Genomic DNA, 10,438 nt, shown 5'->3' with positions numbered 1-10,438 from the left:
AAATCCTTTTCCTAATGGCATCTTGATCTCCTGGTTCCTCATGCTGATGATGAGGGGGTTCAATACTTTAATCACTTTGACAGTCACAGGAAAGGGACCGTACTGAGTGCAAATATTCCCACTGGTTTCTGTGAGCGGTAGTCCTGCCTTCAGCTTGCCACAGGTCTCCTGAAATGAGAGACTTGGTAACGTTCTGAGAGAGAGCCCAGATTGCTGCAGAAGAGGAGTTCAGGCACAATGAGGGGCTGCTGCATCTCAGGTTCCTTCAGTCCCCTCTTTTGAAAAAATCCCAGCCCCAGGACAGGTCTCAAACCCTACTTTCCTGGAAGGCCTTCCAAGAGCAGAGGCATGTTGGTGCAGGAGGACAGCAGTGACTTCTCCAGCACTTCACTTCATATATTGCATGGTCTTTGTCACTGCAATGAGCTGGAACTTGGCCTATGGGTACCAAGATGCAATCAACACAAGTCCAACCCCTGTGAGGGTACCCATGGCTGGGCCAAAGAAGCAACCCATGCCGGTATCAGTAAACCCTATACACAAGATGAAATAGGAGATTTGAAAGTCAGCTCATTTGTTAAGGAAAGAAACCCCTACTATGACAAGGAATGATGAAAAAGAATATGAGGCAGGCAACTCTGAAGTAGGACCATCATGGGAACAGGAGGACAAAGAGGCAGGTATCATAATATCAGCAGTAACCACCCGATTCCTATCCCTGGGGAAGCTGTGAGATATGCAGAAAGATTTCAGCCACCATCTAGGCCAATATGTTGGGCTGCATATAGTGGGTACACAACACATGCCACCCTGTGGTTTTACCTGCATGACCATGGAGAGGACATGAGGAAATGGGATGGGAAATCCACCTCCACCTTAGAGGCGAGAAAAGATAAAATGCAAAGAAAAACAATGGAAGAAGGGGTTCTCCCAGGAAAATTGCTGCTCTAGTTTCCACTGGGCAGTTCCCCACACAGAGTAATGAATACTATGACCAGGACTAGAGAGGCCCTACCGCGTGCCAGGGGGAGAAAAGGGACAATTGGCTTTATTGGACAGTGTGGATGTGATGGCCTGGCACATCAGACCAGAGGACTACAAGGCTCTAGAGGACACCAGTAAAGAGTGTACCATGATGCCATCAAGGTAGAAAGGAAGCAGAACCCATCTGTATTTCTGGAGTGACAGGGGGATCCCAACAGCTAACTGAGTTGGAGGCCAAAGTCAGCTTAACAAGAAATGACTGGCAAAAGTACCCCATTGGGACTGGCTCGGAGGCTCTGGGCATACTTGACATAGACTACCTTAGGAGGGGATATTTCGAGGAACCAGAAAGGTACCAGTGAGCTTTTGGCACAGCTGTCTTGGAGATGGAGGGCTTGAAACAGTTGACCACCTTGCCTGATCTCACACAGGACCCATCTGTTTTGGGGTTGCCAGGGTCGTAGAACAGGTGCCAACTGCTACGAAAGCAGGGCACCACTGGCAATATCGCACTAACCTAGACTCCCTGATTCCCATCCACAAGCTGACTGATTGACTGGAGAGCCAAGGAGAGATCAGCAAAACTCGCTCACACTTTAATAGTCCCATATCGCCAGTGCAAAACTCAAATGAAGAGTATAGACTAACAGTGGAGAATTTTGTCTTGAATGAAGTCACATCAACTTCAATAGATGATCTATACTCTCCTCTCTCTCCTTATAGTCTTAGCTCTAAGAACATTTAAATGATCTCTTAGAGTGCCTGAGTGCCCTTTTCTGGACATCTTAAGGAACCAGCATCTGCTGGCCAAAAAAACTCTCTCTGCACTCTTGGATACAGGCCCTAAGGTTCTATGAACTGTTAAGAGTGGAGTTTGCAAAATAACCCCAATCATTATTGTTATAAATGGCTCAGGATTCAAATTAGAATTAAATGAAAAATAGGATTTATTAAAGGATATAAAGGAATAGAGGTAAGCAAACAGCGCTGGGTGCACCGGGAGTCTCCGCTCCACCAGGATGCACACCAATTACATCAAGCAACTGATTTTTATGCTCCTAGACTAATACATATTCATTACTACTTCTAAAAAAAATAGATTATTAAAATTAGCTTCCGGGGTGCAGTCCCTCCTACTGGAGCATGCGCAGTCTCCTCTGGGGTCTCTTCTGGGGGTCTCTAGGGGTCTTCCATGCTGAAGGCTCGCAGTCTTCCTCTTCCCCTTTGTACTTACTGGGCACCATCCCAAGTTTACGGAACACCTTCTTCAAAACACCTTCTTCAAATCTTGTCTCCCAGCCGCCTTTCAGCTTCTTTCTCGCCCCCCCCTCCCCCAACCAGATACCAAAGATCCACATAGTATCCCATAACAGTCACTAGTTGTTATCAGTTTTTCTGAAACTCCCAGACACACGGGTAATTAAAACATTCTTCCCCAGCCATTCACAGACACATCTATAGCAGTGTTAGAAATAGAAGTCCGGAATAACAAAAGTAAACAGGTTCATAAATTTAAGAAGTGATAAATTGGCTAGAATGAGGAATGAGGGGGAGACTGGGACACACTGCAGCTGTGGTTCAAGCATTGAATTGCCAGTGCAGGGCCCAGAGGCAGACAGGATTCAGACATTTCAAACAGAATTGTTCTTTATGGACACGAATTGTTAAAACATTCCTCACAATCCCTTATCTTCTTTTCAATATCCCCAATTCGTGTCTCTTCTGTTATTAATGATTGGATTTCATCAGTTTGTTCTTGGAGGGTCCAATTCTTAAGCATCATAATTGACATATTCCCTTCTTTTTTTAATGAAGTTATTACCAATTGTCGTGGTTTAACCCGGCTGGCAGCTAAACACCACGCAGCCGTTCGCTCACCCTCCCCCCTCCCTCTCTGGGACGGGGGAGAGAAATGGAAAGTGAAGCTCGTGAGTTGAGATGAAGACAGTTTAATAAGACAGGAAAATAATAATAATAATAATAATAATAATAATAATACAATGATGATAATAGTACTACTACTAATAATATGTACAAACAAGTGATGCACAATGCAATTGCTCACCACCCGCTGACCGATGCCTAGCTTAACCCCGAGCAGTCCGGCCCCCTCCCCCCGGCTAGCCACCCCTATATATTGTTTAGCATGACGTCAGATGGTATGGAATACCCCTTTGGCTAGTTTGGGTCACCTGTCCTGGGTCTGTCCCCTCCCAGCTCTTACTGCACCCCCCCAGCCTGCCCGTTGGCAGGACAGAGCAAAGGCTGAGATGTCCTTGGCTTAGTATAAGCACTGTTCTGCAACAATTAAAGCATCGGGGTGTTATCAGCACTCTTCTCATTCTAAGCCAAAACACAGCATTCCACCAGCTACTAGGAAGAAAATTAATTCTGTGCTAACTGAAACCAGGACATCTATCCACCCCTTATTCCATACCATTTATGTCATGCTCAGTTTACACTCTTTTCCATACATTCTAATTAGTCACCTATAGTAATCATGGTAGTGATAACATACAGTATAATATACTATTTAACATGGTGCAATTCAGTTCATGGGCTATTCTCACCCAGTATTAAATCTCCTTGAGGTACACACCGGACCTCTCCGTTCTTTTGCATCACCCACCAAGTATATCCAGGTCCCTGAGCGAAAACAATTCCACGAATAGGTTTGCCTTTTCCTGAGGCAGGAGTAGCCCAGACTGTTTTACCCAGCATATTTTTTACATGCACTACAGGAACTTTATCCCCATCTACAGTACGTAACAGGTTTGATTGGGCAGGTCCAGCTCGGTTGGTAGATCCCCTAGTATTGACTAACCAGGTGGCCTTTGCCAAATGCGTATCCCAGTTTTTGAACGTCCCAGCGCCCATTGCTTTCAAGGTAGTCTTTAACAGGCCATTGTATCGTTCAACTTTCCCGGAGGCTGGTGCATGATAGGGGATGTGATACACCCATTCAATACCATGTTCTTTGGCCCAAGTGTCTATAAGGTTGTTTCGGAAGTGAGTCCCATTGTCTGATTCTATTCTTTCTGGGGTGCCATGTCGCCATAGGACTTGCTTTTCAAGGCCCAGGATGGTGTTCCGGGCGGTAGCATGAGGCACAGGATATGTTTCCAGCCATCCGGTGGTTGCTTCCACCATTGGGATTTGACGACGTCCATCTTGCCATTTTATTCCTAAAAACTGGATCTCCCGTGCAGGTCCTTTGACTTTATTTTGTTTTATGGCAAAACCGGCTTTCAGAAGGATTTGGACTATTTTCTTCCCTTTCTCGAAAACTTCCTCTGCTGTGTCACCCCACACAATAATGTCATCGATGTACTGCAGGTGTTCAGGAGCTTCCCCCTGCTCTAGTGCAGACTGGATCAGCCCGTGGCAAATGGTAGGGCTGTGTTTCCACCCCTGGGGCAGCCTATTCCAAGTATATTGGACTCCCCTCCAAGTGAAGGCAAATTGTGGCCTGCACTCTGCTGCTAGAGGGATGGAGAAAAATGCATTAGCGATATCAATTGTGGCGTACCACTTGGCTGCCTTCGATTCAAGTTCATACTGAAGTTCCAGCATGTCCGGCACTGCAGCACTCAGTGGTGGCGTGACTTCGTTCAGGCCGCGATAGTCCACTGTTAGTCTCCACTCGCCATTAGACTTTCGCACTGGCCATATGGGACTATTGAAAGGTGAATGAGTCTTGCTGATCACTCCTTGGCTCTCCAATTGACGAATTAGCTTATGGATGGGAATCAGGGAGTCTCGGTTGGTGCGATATTGCCGCCGGTGCACAGTTGTGGTAGCAATTGGCACTTGCTGTTCTTCGACCCTCAGCAACCCCACAACAGAGGGGTCCTCTGAGAGACCAGGCAAGGTAGATAATTGTTTAATGCCCTCTGTCTCTAAGGCAGCAATACCAAAAGCCCACCGGAACCCTTTTGGGTCCTTGCAGTATCCTCTTCTAAGATAGTCTATGCCAAGGATACATGGAGCATCCGGACCAGTCACAATGCGGTGCTTTTCCCACTCATTCCCAGTCAGACTCACTTCAGCCTCCAATACAGTCAACTGCTGAGATCCCCCTGTCACTCCACAAATATAGATGGGCTCTGGTCCTTTATAGCTCGATGGCATTATAGTACATTGTGCACCGGTGTCTACTAAAGCCTTATACTTCTGTGCGCGTGATGTGCCAGGCCATCGAATCCACACAGTCCAATAAACTCGATTGTCCCTTTCCTCCCCCTGGCTGGAGGCAGGGCCCCCCTAATCCTGGTCAGAATCTTCCTCGTTTCTGTGTTTGAAGGACTGTCTGCTGGAAGTTGGAGCAGCAAACTTTTCGGAGAATCCCTTTTTCCTGATTGTTTTCTTTTGCAACTCACGTACCCGTGCCTCTAGGGTCGCGGTAGATTTTCCATCCCACTTTCTCATGTCCTCTCCATGGTCTCGTAAGTAAAACCACAGGGTGGCACGGGGTGAGTACCCACCATATCGTCTTCCTTGTGTGGGTGAACGCCTACCCCTGACAGCTGAGACACTGCTTTGTACAGGTGCGAAGGAGAATAATCTCTCTTCAAGTTGGTGAACCTTTTCAGAAAGTTTCTCCCAAGTGTTCTCCTTTGGTCGGTGGGCACTGGTTGGTTCAGGTGGGGAGGACAATAGATTCTCTTCAAGTTGGTGAACCTTTTCAGAAAGTTTCTCCACAGCTGAGACGCAGGCCTGTAAGGAAGAGGAGAGACTTTCTTCGTACTGCCGGAGTTGTTTAGCCGCTTCACCCACTGTGGGTTCCTCATCCTCTTTCCAGGCCATTATTGCCAATGAGCTGGCATATGATGATGGTGCACTCCGTACAAACTTCCGCCACATGGGTCGTGTACACTTGACTTCATCTGGATCTGTGGATGTTTGTTTGAGGTCTGGATCCTCATAAATCACTTCCCGTACGGCTAATTCCCTCAGGTACTGGATTCCCTTCTCCATAGTGGTCCACTTGCCTGGTAGACATAAAATATCTTCCTTGAAGGGATACCTTTCCCTCACAGCTGAGAGGAGACGCCTCCAGAGGCTGGTGGGTCGTGCTCCATCTGCAATTGCTTTGTCAATGCCGGCGTCTCGAGCAAGGGATCCCAGCCGCTTGGCTTCCCTGCCGTCTAATTCCACACAATTGGCTCCAGAGTCCCAGCACCGGAGCAGCCAGGTGACAAGCTGCTCACCTATACAGCGACCAAAATCTTTTCGCACATCTCGTAGCTCGCGCTCGTTTAGGCTTCGGGTAGTTACTGTTGCTCTTTCGGCATCCTCATCTTCCTCCTCCTGAATCCTTGACGGCCCAGCGTCGTCATCATCTTCGTCATCTCTATACTTAGTTTTGGCAGAAGCCTTACCTGGATTGGCAGAAGACTCTCTGCGTTCTAAACGACTTGAATTTCTATACCATATTTTCACCTTCTCTACAGGGGCAGCTTGCACTGCTACTGCTCGTTTCTCTGACTTTGTTACAGGGTCTGCCACAGGGGTTGGAATGCCCTCTGCAGGGTCAACTTGCACTGCTACAGCTCGTTTCTCTGACACGGCCACAGGAGCTGGAGCGGCTACAGGAGCTGGAGTTGGAGCTGGAGCAGTTGCAGGAGCTGGGACTGGAGTAGCGGCCGGAGCTGGAACTGGAGCGACTGCAGGAACTGGGACTGGAGCAGCTGCAGGAGCTGGAGCTGGAGCAGCTTCAGGAGCTGGGACTGGAGCAGTTGCAGGAGCTGGAGCTGGAGCGGCTGCAGGAGCTGGGACTGGAGCGGCTGCAGGAGCTGGGACTGGAGCGGCTGCAGGAGCTGGGACTGGAGCGGCTGCAGGAACTGGGACTGGAGCGGCTGCAGGAACTGGGACTGGAGCGGCTGCAGGAACTGGGACTGGAGCAGCTGCAGGAGCTGGAGCTGGAGCAGCTTCAGGAGCTGGGACTGGAGCGGCTGCAGGAGCTGGGACTGGAGCGGCTGCAGGAGCTGGGACTGGAGCGGCTGCAGGAGCTGGGACTGGAGCGGCTGCAGGAGCTGGGACTGGAGCGGCTGCAGAATCCACCGTAGGGGTCACAGTGGCCGTTGGATCTGTCACAGGGTTTGGAGTGGCCGCAGGGTCTGTCACTAAGTTGACAGCAGTATCAATGGCAGCTCGATAGGCATGAGCCAGGCCCCAGCACGTTACAATGATTTGTGTTACTTTGGAACTGCCAGAATCATTACACCTTTTTTTCAAGCATTCTGCCAGTTTTTGAGGATTTTGCCATTGTTCAGGGGTGAATTTCCAACACACTGGGGGTGCCAACTGCTCTAGATGCCTGCCCATATCCACCCATACTCCCTGCCACCCACAACTATACTGCCTCCGGGCAGATCTCCGGATGAGCTTCCTAAGTAGTTGTTTAACTTTAAGCAGAACTTGAAGTGCATTCAGGAGGCAGAACAACAGGACTATGCTGGTCTGAGTATCCCAAGGATATTCAATATCTTGGAGAGCTATTGTAATAAACTCGGAGGATAAGAGGGTGGTGAAGGAGGAAGGGAGAGTGATCAAGGAGGGTACAGGGGTGGTGAAGGAGAAAGGGAGAGTGATTAAGTAAGAAAAATTATCTTCCCCTTTCCCCTCCACAGATTGACTCCCTAATGAAAAAAGGCAACAGATACAATTGCTAATAGTTTCCAAAATACAGTTTCCAAAGTATAGAATCGAAGATGTTACCGAGTACAAATACCAGGTTAGAGTCATGGCCAGATATTTCATCATCTCATAAGCCACTGATACAACACACAGTACCATAACGGTCTGAAACCAGGGCCCGGAGAGGATAAACAACATGACAGAGAGCACATACGGAAAATAACGTGCTATAATACTCAATTTGGAAAACAGGCGCAGCACAGTTGAGATTAAAGTAATCAGCATTATGACAAGTGACTATTAAGCAGGTCTAATACTTATACCAATTTTAGTTTAACACACTCTGGTCAGATCTGCCGTTATCTCAACCTTTCGAGCCCCACGTTGGGCGCCAAAAAGACTGTCGTGGTTTAACCCGGCTGGCAGCTAAACACCACGCAGCCGTTCGCTCACCCTCCCCCCTCCCTCTCTGGGACGGGGGAGAGAAATGGAAAGTGAAGCTCGTGAGTTGAGATGAAGACAGTTTAATAAGACAGGAAAATAATAATAATAATAATAATAATAATAATAATACAATGATGATAATAGTACTACTACTAATAATATGTACAAACAAGTGATGCACAATGCAATTGCTCACCACCCGCTGACCGATGCCTAGCTTAACCCCGAGCAGTCCGGCCCCCTCCCCCCGGCTAGCCACCCCTATATATTGTTTAGCATGACGTCAGATGGTATGGAATACCCCTTTGGCTAGTTTGGGTCACCTGTCCTGGGTCTGTCCCCTCCCAGCTCTTACTGCACCCCCCCAGCCTGCCCGTTGGCAGGACAGAGCAAAGGCTGAGATGTCCTTGGCTTAGTATAAGCACTGTTCTGCAACAATTAAAGCATCGGGGTGTTATCAGCACTCTTCTCATTCTAAGCCAAAACACAGCATTCCACCAGCTACTAGGAAGAAAATTAATTCTGTGCTAACTGAAACCAGGACACCAATGTACTATTTATCACCCGGCGTATTAATAGTGTAAGACAAGGTATCATACAAGGTACAAATAATAACGTCATTATACCATATAATAATAAAAATAACACCCTTTTAACCCATGGTCCACCAGGCAGCCATGAAAATAAATCCCATTCCATATCCTTCCAGGTTTGTGTTGGGACGTGGGCTAATTTTCTAATTTCCTTGGTTATCTTTTTAACTACTTTCCCATTATCGTCAATTTGTAAACAACAATTAGAATAATTTAGTTTACCACACACACCCCCTTCTTCTGCTAGTAAATAGTCCAAGACCATTCTATGTTGGAAAATAGCATTCCTCATCTGGGTAGATTGGTCAGCTAGGAGATCCAGAGCTGTTGCTGTTTGATTAGTTATTATTTCGAGAACTGCTTGTAACCTAATTATGCGATTCAAGTTATAAATAGGTTCTCGAGCTCCAGATATTACTTCATTCGGATTCCATGTAGCTGGTCCATAATACTGTATGATTCTTTCAGGGGGCCATTCATTTTCTCTCCATTTTTGAGCACTACCTCCAGCTAAAGAGGTATCAATATATCGTTTCTCCCTATTGAGATCATCATATAATTTTACTCCTAAGTGATTCCCTTGTATTTGAGATAATAAAAAGAATAAAGGTCTTATGTATCCCACGTAGCATATTCCTGACCAATCTTTTGGTAACCTTTTATAGGCCCGTTTGCCACATATCCAATAATGTCCTTTTAAAGCCCACGTCCCATTTGGAAAAGGACCAACCCAGTTTTTTCTATTCCTTGGGGCATGAAAATACAAGGTGTTCTCGTTACCAAGTGGCCCAGTTACAATGTTTGCTTCCTTAATACTCGTATATATACACTTCCAAGCCCCTACACGAGATTCCCACTCACAATTACAGCTAATTTCTCCTTCACGACTTGTCATATTATTGGCTGACCAGAAATGTTTAAAAAACACTTGCGTCCCTTTCTCATTTTGCCACCTCCAGCGATAGATTTTTACCACATGCTGTTCCCTAGTGGTGTTATCACGCTGACAATTCAAGATTTGAACATCGAATTGTCCTTTTGATTGTGCTCTTGCCATGGCTTTACACCCAGGTCCAAAGAATTCCTTAGATGAGCATTTCAGCCAAGTCCCATTTTTCAGCTGGACATGTGTAGCATTCCATTTTCCTTTACTTGCTGTACAGTTTATAGGTCTACATTCAGGATCAGTACATTCATATCCAGGGGACAGAGTCCATTTACAAATGCTTTCTCCCACCTTTACTGTCCCTGTTCTGTTTAAACAATATATACCTTTTTCTGATGAATACAATTGCCACGGGCCTTCTTCCTCTTTCCAGAATTGTGTTCCATTATGAACTTCACTTAAATTACTAACCCACCGTTTAGGTTCAACTGGGCCAGCCACCCAAGGCCAACTTTCAGCTCCTCTTGGTCCCCCACAAACCCAGCAATTGCTAAGATTAAAAGTCTTAGCCACTTCCTCCCCCAGAATAAAAAAGTTATTCCCATGGCTCAATTGCCCTTGTAAGAATAGTACCAGGAAGTATAGCATCCTTCTCATCCTTCTACGTCGTCCGGGGGGGTATGTAGGGGTGTGAGAAATGTCCTCAATCAAGGGGTTGGATCCACTTCCAGAATCTACTTAAACTGGTGTCACTGTTCAGCCTTCGAGGGTGGTTCAGCTCCTGGAAAACTAATTACAATAGGTTAAAAAAAACTCTTACTACATACATACATTTTTCGTCTGCTCGCTTGTTTCTTTTTCTGGGACAGCTTGATTTCAGTGCGGGAGAAGT

Source organism: Aythya ferina (genome assembly GCF_964211825.1).
Source record: "Aythya ferina genome assembly, chromosome: 32".
Taxonomy (NCBI): domain Eukaryota; kingdom Metazoa; phylum Chordata; class Aves; order Anseriformes; family Anatidae; genus Aythya; species Aythya ferina.
Note: the sequence above shows the minus strand (reverse complement) of the source record.